General features: G+C 43.8%; 1 protein-coding gene across 3 annotated transcripts in view; it reads right to left on the reverse strand.

Annotated features, from left to right (window-relative positions):
- TRPA1 (transient receptor potential cation channel subfamily A member 1) overlaps positions 1-11029 on the reverse strand; it is a 121996-nt gene extending 110967 nt beyond the window's left edge. For all 3 annotated transcript variants that reach the window (XM_083187247.1, XM_083187248.1, XM_083187246.1), the window contains exon 1: positions 10923-11029. The gene's annotated coding sequence lies outside the window, so the exon portion shown is untranslated. The remainder of the gene's footprint in view (positions 1-10922) is intronic.
- Positions 11030-13250: the final 2221 nt, after the last annotated feature.

The raw sequence follows: 13250 nt of genomic DNA on the forward strand, positions 1-13250 counted from the left end.
TTGTCAGGCGCTGCGGAACCCTTGTGGCGCATTTAACGATAATAATAATAATAATAATAATAAAATACCACAGAAGTGATAAAATTGAAAGCAACGCTACCAAAGGGACTAGTTCTCCAAACTCCTGATTATTTTATTGCTACTACAGTATGTGCTTGGCTACAGCCAACTCTATCAATTTCATCATCAAAAAAATTACAGATATAAATAAAAGAGAATGTGGTATTTTCGAACATTTTAGCAAACTACATAACACTTATGGAGACTCGACTCAATCCAACCTTTTCCAAGCATGGTAGAACGATTTCCCTAGCAACTAAAATACAGGTTGAGTCTGACATATCTAAAATTATTCGGACCAGACGTATTTTGGATATTGCATATTTCATCATTTGGAATATTTGCATACCATAATGAGATGTCATGGGCACAAGACCCAAGTCTTAAATGGGACTCCAGAGTGTTCAATGTAAAGTTAAGATGGAGACTTGGAGGGGAACTTAATTTAGAATTCTACAGTACATAGAGATTATATAGTGGATATGTCACATTTACTTGAAATTACAATATATTATCACCCGTAGCAATATAGGTCTATCACTGCGCAAGCTGGAAACTGCAATGTAGACTTATTGGGGTAATTCAGACATGATCGCATTTCCACAAATTGGAACAGCCAGTGTTCAGTTAAGTCACCGGTACTTGTTTCCTAGCACGGCGCCCAAGATTTTTATCTTATGCCATCGGGTCTATCTGATCGCATCGCATGCGACCCGATCGCATGTGATGCGATGTGATCAGACCCTATTTTTAATTGTACAGCCACCCCGATGGGTGATTACTATGTTAAATGTACCCCTAGACCCGATTTTTCATTGTACAGCCACCCTGATGGGTGATTACCTGTGAGGGGCGGCAGTACGCGTCATCTGACCTTTTCATACCCCCACTATCCACGTTGGCGTGGAGTTGATATTATATAGTGTGGTGAGCATAGCGAGCCACCGAGCCCGAAGCGTGGCGAGCCCAGCGAGCCCCGCGAGGGGATACGGATTACTTCACATGTATTCCACGTCCGCTCGCCACGCTTCGGGCTCGGTGGCTCGCTGAGCTCACCACACATATATGAAATCAACTCCACACCGACGTGGATAGTGGGGGTATGAAAAGGTCGGAGGATGCGGTCGCCATGGTATGAAATCAACTCCACACCAACGTGGATAGTGGGGGTATGAAAAGGTCGGAGGATGCGGTCGCTGCGCTTCGGGTTGGCATTGATAGTGGTGGTGGCGTTAACAATGGGGGTGCATTTAACATAGTAATCACCCATCAGGGTGGTTGTACAATGAAAAATGGGGTCTGGGGGTGCATTTAACATAGGAATCACCCATCAGGGTGGCTGTACAATTAAAAATCGGGTATGATTGCGTCGCATCGCATGCCATTGTAATGGCATGCGATGCGACGCGATATTTAAATTGTACAGTCAGCTCTTAAAACCCTCAAATCGGGTCCCATCGCACTTAAGTACTGGTATGCGATGGCATACGACAGGCGCCATGCTAGGAAACAAGTACCAAATCACCATCCCACTCAGGGCCATTACACAGTAGTGCCCCTTCCACCTAATGCCCACAGTAGTAGTGGCGTTTATATACCAGTGCCGTAAGTAGACATTTTGGTGACCTGTGCAAGAATTATGTCCATTACACATTATAATAGAAGTGGGTGTAAAGTGAATCAAAAGCGCTTAATGATTAACCAGGTGATAGGTGTAAATAACAACAAATAGATATCACCATAAGTAAATCTCCTTTTGATATGATTTAGTCTCCTCAGAATGCTACCATGGACATGGGTAGTGGTCTCTGAATGATCATCTCCCTTAAACAAAGGGAGAAATGGAGACAAACAATAGTGCAGATGATAAAATAAAAGCAGTTTTAATAACAGGTTGCACTTACAATAAAATTACTTTGGTAAAAAGCACATGTACAATAACCCCTGCAAAGCAGGTGTAAGCGGTGCATCTGACTTCTAGTCCCAGTATCCGGAATCGGGGCCACCATCAGGAATCCACAGCCAGCAAAGTGTACACCCAGCAGGGTAAAGTTCAGGGCTAGTCACCGCACTTAACACCGCGCTTGGAAACCTTCCTCCCCATTACACATTATGCCACACACCAAAATTCCCCTTACACAATATGCTGCACACCTTAATGCCCATTACAAATTATGCCACACACCGTAATGCTCCTTACACAATAGCCCTTATTCAGATCTGATCGCAGTACAAATTAGTTCTTGAAATAGGCAAAACCAAGTGTGGTTATGGTATATTAGATCTACAATGTCTAGGTCTGCAGTCATATGGTCGACCACTAATGGTCGACTGTCAAATGGTCGACAGGGTCAAAAGGTCGACAGGGTCTAAATGTTGACAATCAAAAGGTCGTCAGGGTCCAATGGTCGACATGTGCAGGCGCAGAAACGCACCTGCGCATGTGCAGATGCAAAACATCGGTCCTCCGTGCGAATGCACAGAGGACCGAAGGGATCTGAATAAGGTCCATTGTCTGTCAACCGTCTGGAACCCATGTTTTTCAATCTGAAGATTAGTCCTCCACTTTTGCTGTAAAATCCTTCCTTGCATAAACTTTGATTACATACTGCGGTGCAGATTGGCTCCTACCAGAGTTGCTGGTATTAAACTGTTAAGCTCCAGCTGATTCAATACATTGCAGTACCCTGTGAGATGTCTCCAGAATAGCTGCTTGCCTCAGTGATCTCCTGCAGTGCCTGCTTGTGCATTTCCATCCTGCTGCACAGTCTGGCTCATGCCAGTGTTGCTGGTATGAGCCAGACTGATTCCAGACTGATTCCAAGTTCTCCTGATACCTGTATGATGTCTTCAGTATAGCTATGTGTCTCCACAGCTCCTGCGATATCCTACTGTCTTTGTGAACTTCCTCCATTTTCCCTTGAGGTTACACTCATCGATTATTCAAACATCGTTTGCAAACATTGAATGCCAAACATTGATGATTGAACATTGGTAATAACGACCAAGCGCTAGCTTCAAAGGCATAGCTCTCTTGCGCCGCACTCTAACTCTGTGCCCTAGAGAGTCCACTCTGATATCAACCACCAATGGTGTCCAGCATTGGTACCAGGGACGTGCAGTCAGGGGAGGCAGGGGAGGCAGAGCCTCCCCTGTCATTAATGAGCAAAATAATAAAATAATAGAAAACAAATACATATGACACATATTATGTGTCATACATGTATGCTTTTTATTATTATTAACATTTTTATCTCCCATTTTTTTTTTTACAGGCTAAGGAGGCACCAAGAGCAGTGCCTCCCGCTGATAATGGTAAGGGTCCAAAACAGGGGGCGGGCAGCGGGCGGCTCTGAGCGCCGGGCTGTAAAAGCCCATTCAAAAAGCTCTAGAAACGGCACCTGTTGAGGTGCCTCAGTGACAGGGACGTGCTTTCTGCCTATAAGAAAGTACGCCCCTGTCACTAAGGCAGATGTGATTGGACAATCACATCTGCCTCAGTGACAGGGGCGTGCTTTCATATAGGCAGAAAGCACGTCCCTGGCTGTAACTGAGGCACCTCAACAGGTGCCGTTTCTACAGGCAGAGGTCCGCTAATTTCTTCTGTCGCCGCGCGGGCCAGGCTCCTCACTGCCTGCTCTCTCGCTGCCGTCGCCCTGCTCCCCGCTCACCTCCAGAGGAGGGGACAGAGACAGCGGGCAGAGAGCCAGAAGAATCTGAGGGGAGCAGCTGGGACGGGGAGCGGACGCAGCCGTCATGCGGGAGATGGCTGAAGCTCAGGACCGAGTCCCTCCCGCCATAAGAGTCACTCATGTCCCCAGCGTGGGAGGAACTGTAAGACGGCGCAGACAAGAGCCCGCCGTGCTAGTCACCAGCACACATTGAAGATGCCGGCGCATCGTCCCAGCACCACAGTCTGGTCCGCTGCGCAGGAGGGAGAGGCAGACAGGAGCTGCAGCAGCCAGCAGCACAGTGAGAGATGCCACAAAGCCCACACCTGCCAAAAGGTCAGAGGTATGTTGGCAATTATTATGTTGGCACTGCCATGGTGGAGCCAGCGCCAACGTGCTTTGTGGGGAGCATCAGGTCCAGGTTGCTTCTGCACTGACAGGCAGGAGCTGCTCTGCCGTTCTCTGCTGCTTATGCAGGCCGCAGCTCCCACACCTGCCTGTCAGTGCAGACGCAACCCAGACCCAGTGCTCCCCACAGAGCCCGTTGGCGCTGGCTCCACCATGGCAGTGCCTCACCAACCACTAACCTCACCGCACGTCCCTGATTGGTACCCAATATCATCAAGTGTAATCCACCCTGTGACTGCGGTATCAGGACTCCTACTCCTGTAGAGCTTATTACCTGCCAGTGTCTTCCAATACACTCACCTTTCCTTCATCCATCAATGGTCATCATTGGAAATCAGTGAAGACATCCATTCTTCCTCACTTGTTAATTCCATTCCCTGTAAGTAAAACAAGACATTTCCCCCCCCCCAGCTCACTGAATGGTATTAGTAACCAGATATAGTGCTAAGGACCCCCAATATATAGCACTGGGGACCCCCAATATACAGAGAAGCCTTGACGTAGCTTAGGGCACATCATACACCTGCACAGGTATATGTAACTATGAATTCTATTATCATGTAGTGTTCAAGAATGCTTACTAATACCATTCAGTGAGCTGGGGGAAAAAATGTCTGGTTTTACTTACTCAGTATTAACCCCTCCTCGCATGCACCTGAGTGGTATTACTGAACTAATTGATCTACCACTATCCATATGTAATTCTATTCCCTACCTGTTCCATTCTGGCCATAGACTCTACTCGGATAATATCCGAGTCATTCCTTCCAGGGCCGGATTTGTGCCTAGGCCCGTGAGGCACCGGCCTCAGGGCGGCACCAATTAAGGGTGGCAGGCAGGCTGACATTCAGTTAAATAGCAGCATGGCACAGCTGGAGGGCAGCGGCGAGTGACGAACGCCGCAGACATGAGTTATATGTAGGCGGCAGCGCCGCTCGTCACTCGCCACTGCCCACCCACTCTGCCATGCACATTACATCACCGCTTAGTGGCTGGGTCCGGCGATCCCCCTGCGCTTCCAGAAATGGCTCCGGCTCACTGCTGCCGGCTCTTGCCCATTGGCTACTCTAGACACACACACAGTCTATTGGCTGCTGTGTATCCAACAGCTGAGCTGAGTGGCACGCAGATCCCCCCTGCGCTCAGTTGTTAGTCACAGTGTGTGAGCCGGAGAGAGACTGACGGAGACACTGTGCTAATCACTGTACTAATAAGTGCCTCCCTCCCTCCGGGTCCTCCGTACCGTGAGCAGTCCAGAGTGCTTAAAAAAATATTAAGGTGGGCTACAGTTAAATCTTAATGAAATATATAAATAACAATGTATATACATATGATTTCATTAAAATGGGGGGGCACAAAAGTGTTGTGCCTAGGGGCGACCTGACCCCTAAATTCGCCCCTGATTCCTTCATCTCTCGCTGATTACATTCCCTACAGGTTCCATTCCGGTCAGAGACTCTACTTGGATAATAGCCGAGTCACTCCTTCATCTCTTGCTGATTACATTCAGTAGCAGTTCCATTCAGGTCAGAGACTCTACTCGGGCAGACCCACCTCCTACATTTTTTACTGTTTGCTATTAATTCATTCAGGAAATCCCAAGTCCAAAGACTCTTACAGTTACTACTGTTTCATTCTGCTAAGTCTAAAGGTGCCCATACACCTACAGATTTATCTTCAGATCTCGCTGGTTGGAACAAAAACATGGTTATGGATGAGAGCAAATGACAGTTGACCATTTGCTTGGAAATGCTGGAAAACTGACAAACTGTCATTCAGAATTTACCAGAGTTTTGTTCCAGACAGATCTGAAGAAAAAACTGTAGGTGTATGGGCACCTTTAGACTTCCTAACATCAGTTTTTTTGTAAAATTTTTCTTAATCATGTATCCATGATTAAGTGCATAACGCATGAATGGCATTGGAGGGAGATCTTCGGATACCGGAATTACGGACTCTCAGAACCGGAAGTTGCCGCAAACATCCCCGGATCAGAAGCCGCGCTTGTCAGAAGATCGCCAGACCCAGTGAATATTAAGGGGAAGTTAGTATACCAGCCTATAATACTGCAAATGCTTACTTATATTATCCATAACCCAGAAATCACACTTTTACAAAAAGAGCTTGTGAACCTTTTTAAGTATCTTTTTTAAACTGATTGGTATTGTTTTAACGGTACTTATGTAGTATCTGGGCTGCCGATTTTTTGATTGTATGCCTTAAGTTAAGGCATACAATCAGATGCGATGCGATGCGATATCGCATCGCATCGCATACGACCATATCGCATGCGATGCGATGCGATGACCCGATTTTTCCATAGGATTCAATGTTAAAATGGACTGAGTCCATTTTAACATGGAATTCAATGGGAAAAAGGGGTCCTTTTCATACCCCTACTATCCAAGTGGGCATGGAGTTGGATATAAACCTGTGGCGAGCGTAGCGAGCCACCGAGCCCGAAGCGTGGCGAGCGAAGCGTGGCGAGCGGACGGTATTCTGTGTCCCCACGCGGGGCTCGCTACGCTCGCCACGCTTCGGGCTCGGTGGCTCGCTACGCTCGCCACGGGTTTATATCCAACTCCATGCCCACTTGGATAGTAGGGGTATGAAAAGGACCCCTTTTCCCATTGAATTCCATGTTAAAATGAACTCAGTCCATTTTAACATTGAATCCTATGGAAAAATCGGGTCCATCGCATCGCATCGCATGCGATATGGTCGGGTGCGATGCGATGCGATGGACCCGATTTCAAAATCGGCAGCCCAGTTACTACATAAGTACCGTTTTAACTATAGAACCCAGAAAGGGGAGCACACTTCCCGGATTGCAGGCATTCTGACAATCCGAATTGCAGACAGGTCTGTGAAACCAAAGACTAGAATTGCGTCCTTGTAGCCTTGCCCACCACTGTCCAATGCATGAAATACTGGCATTAGATGTGGGGCCGTGGCCACGAGGGCTCAATCATGCTAGACACACCCCCAAACAGAAAAGTGCTCCCATGGCCCTGCCCCTATCCCAGGCATCGGCAGCCCCACCCCCCATTGCCACACTGAACTGGCTGCCCTCTCCCGGAGCAACTGGCTGCCCTCTCCCAGAGCATAACATATATTGTGTAAAAAAACAAGAGGCTAAAATCAGATTTTTGGTTTTAAAATGCACAAGGATAAGTGATAATTATATCACTGAAATAGCCATATTTTAATTATGCACTAATAAACTCCATCAATTTTGTGAACAAATTCAAAAACGTTGCTTCAGGACCCCTACAGGCCCTAAAGCTATCATAGCAGACCTTATTGTTATTCTCAGAACAGTGGAAATAATATTAAAGGTGGCCAGGGATGACACCGAGGATAGCAGGACTTATGTCACAGGATCACTCATAAAATATGTAGAGATACTGTAGCACAGCAGATGTTTGGTGTGAGAGTAATATTATTATATGACATGTACCCTAATACAGAGATATAGAAAGAGCTGTATTTAATTATCTCTACCAGCTGGTTGATCTAATGGGAATCAACAATAGAGATTGTCTAAGCAGGATTCCATCCACGTAAGGCTTGCCCAGCCAAAAAAAATTACCAAGAAAGTCTATTTTCTTCCTAACTTAATTTTAGAATTTCAGATCAGAGGGTAGATTTAACAAAGACTCAAAAAATTAAGAGTGGTGGTGTTGCGTTGTCCTGGCCGGTAGGGACGGTGGAATGGTTAGCGTTACTGCTTTACAGTACTGAGGTTTTTGGATTGATTCCCATCATGGCCCTCACTGCATGGATTTTGTATATTCTCCCCGTGCTTGCGTAGGTTTCCTCCGGGTACTCCGATTTCCTCCCACAATCCAAAAATATACTGGTAGATTAATTGGCTGCCAACAAAATTAACCCTAGAATGTCTGTGTGTGCGTGTACATGTGGTAGGGAATATAGATTGTAAACTCCACTAGGGCAGGGACTGTAAAGCGCTGCGTAATATGTGTGATCTATATATATATAACGTAGTAATAATAATAACAGAGAAATTATAGTTAGGGGTACATTTACTAAAGCTTCTAAAAATGAAAAGAGATGATGTTGCCCATTTCAAACAATCAGATTCTGTCTCTCATGTTCTAGTATACAATACAGAAATTATAGACAGAATCTGATTGGTTGCTATGGGCAACATAACTTATTTTCCTGCATAGAAGCTTTAGTAAATTTACCAAATCTGGGGGTACTTAATCTCAGCCTCTATATCCTCCAGTGGAAATAGTGGTTGTTGCCTATTCAACGCTGCCGTTTCCGACATCATTGAAGGCAGTTCTCGACAAAACAAACTTTAAAACAACTCAGATCTGTTTTGTAGGAAAAGGCCATGGATTGTCGAATTCTCTGCGATTTCTAGACAATCCGCTGCCAAACTTTGCACTTTCTGACACTCAACAGTCGGAACACTGAATTCCGACTGTCGAGATACAGTGAAGCGAACCGAAAACAGCCTGGGATCTGACTATCGGGACATTCTGACAGTCGGAATCCCTGATTGAATAGCCCCCTTAGAATCTGATTGGTTGCTATGGGCAACACCACCACTATTTGTTAGTTGAAACATACTACAGGTGTGAACCTGTTATATAGTATAGTACTTAATGTTAGAAATAGCTTTGTAAAACTAATTGTCAATCTAATTAGAAGGAAAGTGTCTGCTTTGAAAAGTTCACATATTTTACCAAGTAAATAATCATCAACAAACAATAACTTGAGACTACATATTGAAAAAATGTATATTAAAGGAAAATAATCTATTTGGATAACTATTGCGTGTAGACTGTGGGCTTTTTGGTTTCCTTAAGATAGATAATAGAATATGGCAGACAATGGACAAAGTGCGCCCTCCTAGAATGTATCCACCACCAATAGAACAAATGGTGACAATGTGGTCACAATACAACAGATTTAATATATAAAACAGATAAAATATAGCAATAAAACAATTTTTTCATCTGTGTGGAGTCATGGATTATATAACGGTCAACATATGGGACCATTTGCTATGACTGTGATGGATGGATGACAATCATTGTGTGCATCACCAACAGATAAGCTCATTTTGCTTTTATACATTGTACGGATTTTAAATTTGTTTTTTGCGGTGTGAATAAATTGTGTTGAACATACTACACTAGTCCGTCTTCCCTGTACTCTCTCCCTACATGTATGTGCTGCAATTTACATTGTGGAGTGGATTAAGAAGGGAATTCCTTGAGACCTGTTGAACAGTCACCGGGACTTTCTTGATAAAGACGCGCATAGAACAGTGGTGGAAAACCACCCTATACGGTACACCTTTAAAATTGGGGGTGTTGGTCTGTCTTCATGTGGTGAAGGGAGACAAAATTGGTTTAGAAATTACTACACTATAGGCGCCCATCTCACCCTTTTTTCAGATTCTCTACACAGAGGGTTCAAAAGAACGAGAACCCATAGGAGAAGGTGCTGCCACCCTAAAGAAAAGAGGGGAGTGTATATGAGGTCTAACACTAGTTAGTGTGAAGAATTCTAACATCCAAGATCAGGGGACTACCAGTGCTAGTACCACCACATATATCCATATATATATAAATATTCAGTATATATATATATATATACACACAGGTCGGGTCTCCCTTATCCGTATATTCGAAACACCGAAATATTCATAAAATTGTGGCTTTTCGGGTTTTTGGGGGGTTCCCCCCACCCCTTATTTTCATACTTATCTTGTACCCCAGTGTCCACGTCGGCCTTCAGGATCCTCTTCAGCAGCATCTCCGAACCTAGAGGTGTATTGCGTGAGTGCACCAGTGCACTGGTGACGTCCACGTCACGCACTCGTGCAATGCACCCTAGGAATCGGAGATACCGCTGAAGAGGATGCCAGTGTACAACGTGGATGTCGGGGGACCATCGGGGCATCACCGGGGGACCAGGTAAGTATGAAGAAAAAAAATATTCCAAATTTCGGAAAAATCCCTTATCCAAAATGCTTGTGGTCCTGAGCATTTCCGATAAGAGATACTCAACCTGTATATATGTGTATATATATATATATATATATATATATATATATACACACACAATATATATATATATATATATATATATATATATATATATATATATATATATATTGTAGCATCACAGAGATAGAGAAAAACTAGAGAATGAGTGCAATCATCGCTGTGAGAAATTTATTGAAGTTTAGCTAAATTTTGCACCCAAAAAAAGAACAGTCGCTGTGAGCAGCGCCGGCATTTTCGCGGATATTTTGAGGATCTCTCACAGCAAGGGTTAAGGCACTTTTTTAAAAAACATTTAATCTCCTTTATTTTCTTCCAATAGTTTCCAATGATTTCAAATGAATAATATTATCTAGTGCACTGATAACATTTATACTGTATTTTTAAGTATCATTCAGGAAACAACAGAGTACTGTACAGATGAGTCATTTTTAACTAATAAGATTTATTCCAAGTTGTAAATGAATCCATATTAGAACACAACCAAATAATGTATCTCTGATATTGTAATACTCATTATCTGTGCTGTAGTTCTGAAAAGCCTTTGGAATGTTTAATTAATTACATAAATTCACAGCTGCATGTATAATGCTTACATTTACTGGATTATAGTCGCATTTTAAAGTTTCTACTTGTGTACTCTTCAGACGCACAACATCTAGGTGTAAGTTATTGGTTATTGTCTGGAATAGTGAGTCCTGATTATTGTGTAAGGATTAGTATAAAGGCAACTTACTGTGTGAAGTAGTCTCTGGTTAGTGTCCTGTTCTCCAGCTGTCTTTAGAACTCCAGAAATAAAAGAGAGATCTTCCTCTTTTATAGGCAGTGCATCCAGTAGGGTCATTGATTGTGTCACAGCGTGAATCATTTGTGTCAATATTTCTCCTCCGTGTTTGAGATGCCTGTTTTACAAACAAGATGGGAGGAGAAAGTGTATAAAAAGGGAGGTATGTTAATTGTCTTGGGAGCAAATGATCCATTTCCATAATTACTTTTAGATGTTCTTTTTAAAGTACAAGATCTTTGCAACTGACTTTAATGGGATAATGCACACAGTATTTGTGTAGAGAGTCACTTAAGAAGAGCATTTTTTTTTATTATTAATCCTGTTATGTGAGATTGCTTGTAAATGCAGAATTCTTTCTATTTTTGTCAATAATTATATTGTGGTTTACTAATCACAGGTCTTTCCATTTATTTATTTATTTATTCATTTATGAACTTAAGGAAAAACACTAAACCGGTCACAATATCTATTTAGTGATGTTTTTCATTTTACAATTATGACATGTTGTGTTCTGTGTTGATTTCCTAAAAGAAGTAATCCCTCATACAGTAGGTACTGTATTATTTTCTTAAAATAGTGACTTATGTATACTTTAATCATGCATTTATTAGAAGTTTTCTTAGTTATCCTTCTTCAAATCAATAAATCCTTTTCAAAACCTCTTTGGAGGAAAATCAAGTATGGCTGCCAAACCTAGACATACAGTAGGCTCATACTCTCAGCATGTCATGTGAGAGTAGGAGGAAGCAGAGAACACTCAAGGTGTGAATGTAGCTTATTCTGTTGAACGGGGTTGTATTGTGCATTGTTCTTGGCTACTATATAACTGAAATTACAGGAACACCCTTGAAGGGAAGTGTAATTGATGTTAACCTGAAGCACCTATGTTATACAACTGAAACTGTGTTAGTTCTATGAAGAACTAAAATGTTGGGAAAACCAAGTGAGGCAAATCAGCGACATGACTAAATACAGCCACCGGAGCAACAGGAATGTCAGTGCACTGACTACTGAGTTAACCAGTGAGTTGGAAACAAAATGGAGGAGATTCTAAATCTCTCTGCACATGTTACATCTCCCCCCCCCCACCTGCAGTGCACATTGTTTTGTCCATTTGAAAAGGAATTTGCCATTGCGAGTGAACCAGAATAAGGGCCTGGGTGCGCAAGCACCAAGCGTCATTTTCTGCTTACCTTACAGATAAATGCTGGACCCCAGGATCCCTTTATAAGGTAAGTAGGTGTAAACTATAAATATCAACTTAAAAAAAATTGCTTTCACTCAGGAATGCATTAAGAAAGGAGGAGGCCCTCTGCCCTCTCTGCCGGCAGCAGCACCGTCACACACGGCCCAACAGAGTCTGAGCAATAGAGCGCTCAGATTTTATTAGGCAGACCTCCAAATAATGCCATGGTGGCCATTTCTTTGGTGTTTCCTTGCCTTCATCGCAGGACTCTGGAGAGGGTGAGTATTAAAAAACAGTTGCAGTGTGTGTATGGTGTGAGACCCCTAGGCAGGGCCGTCTTAACAGCAGTGTGGGCCCCTGGGCAAAGCAATGCACTGGGGCCCTTACCCATTCTCCCCTCCTAGGGGTGGGGGTGCTATCAGCAGCAGCTTTGATGTCCCACGGGTGGCAGGGGGTGCTCTGTCTTCCACTCAACATGTAGGACCTGGAGCAGTAACTTCTGCTAATTATTCCTTTACTGCACAGGTGGTGGGAGGCAGAACACTAACGTGTGGAAGGGGGCACTGAGCTGAACGAAGGCTCCCTTGTAAATGACTTTCAGGGAGGTAGGGGGTGTTTTATACGCAGGGGAGGGGAGGGGTGGGAGTGGGCTTAATATTCGTCCTTTTCCAGTGGAAGGGCAGCTTGTTTGTTTAAAAACCTAGAGTCCCAACTTTCAGGAGGTGCTGGGGACTTGGGGATCAGAGATCAGGAGCCAGAGCAATCTATTGACAAAAATATAAAACTGTACACCAGACTTTTGGAGCTGGAGCAGGGACCGGCTGCTGGAAGGCTGATATCTCTGGTTCTGAGCATGATAGAGACAAGCCGCTAGTGTCAAAAGAAAGGGGAGAGTCTCAGCTTTTGGAATAATCTCTCAGAAAATCATAGAAAGTCATAGAGAACCTGAGAAATATGACTGGGTATTGCAATTAACAGGTCGGGTGTGGACTGCTGCTTCGAAGTTGGATATCTCCAGTTCCCCAGGGCCAATTTTCAAAATTCTGGTATCCCTGGAAAAAGGGGATCCTCAGCTATCAACACAGGCCCTT

The sequence above is a fragment of the Crinia signifera genome, chromosome 5 (genome assembly GCF_055691185.1).
Source record: "Crinia signifera chromosome 5, ASM5569118v1, whole genome shotgun sequence".
Classification (NCBI taxonomy): Eukaryota; Metazoa; Chordata; class Amphibia; order Anura; family Myobatrachidae; genus Crinia; species Crinia signifera.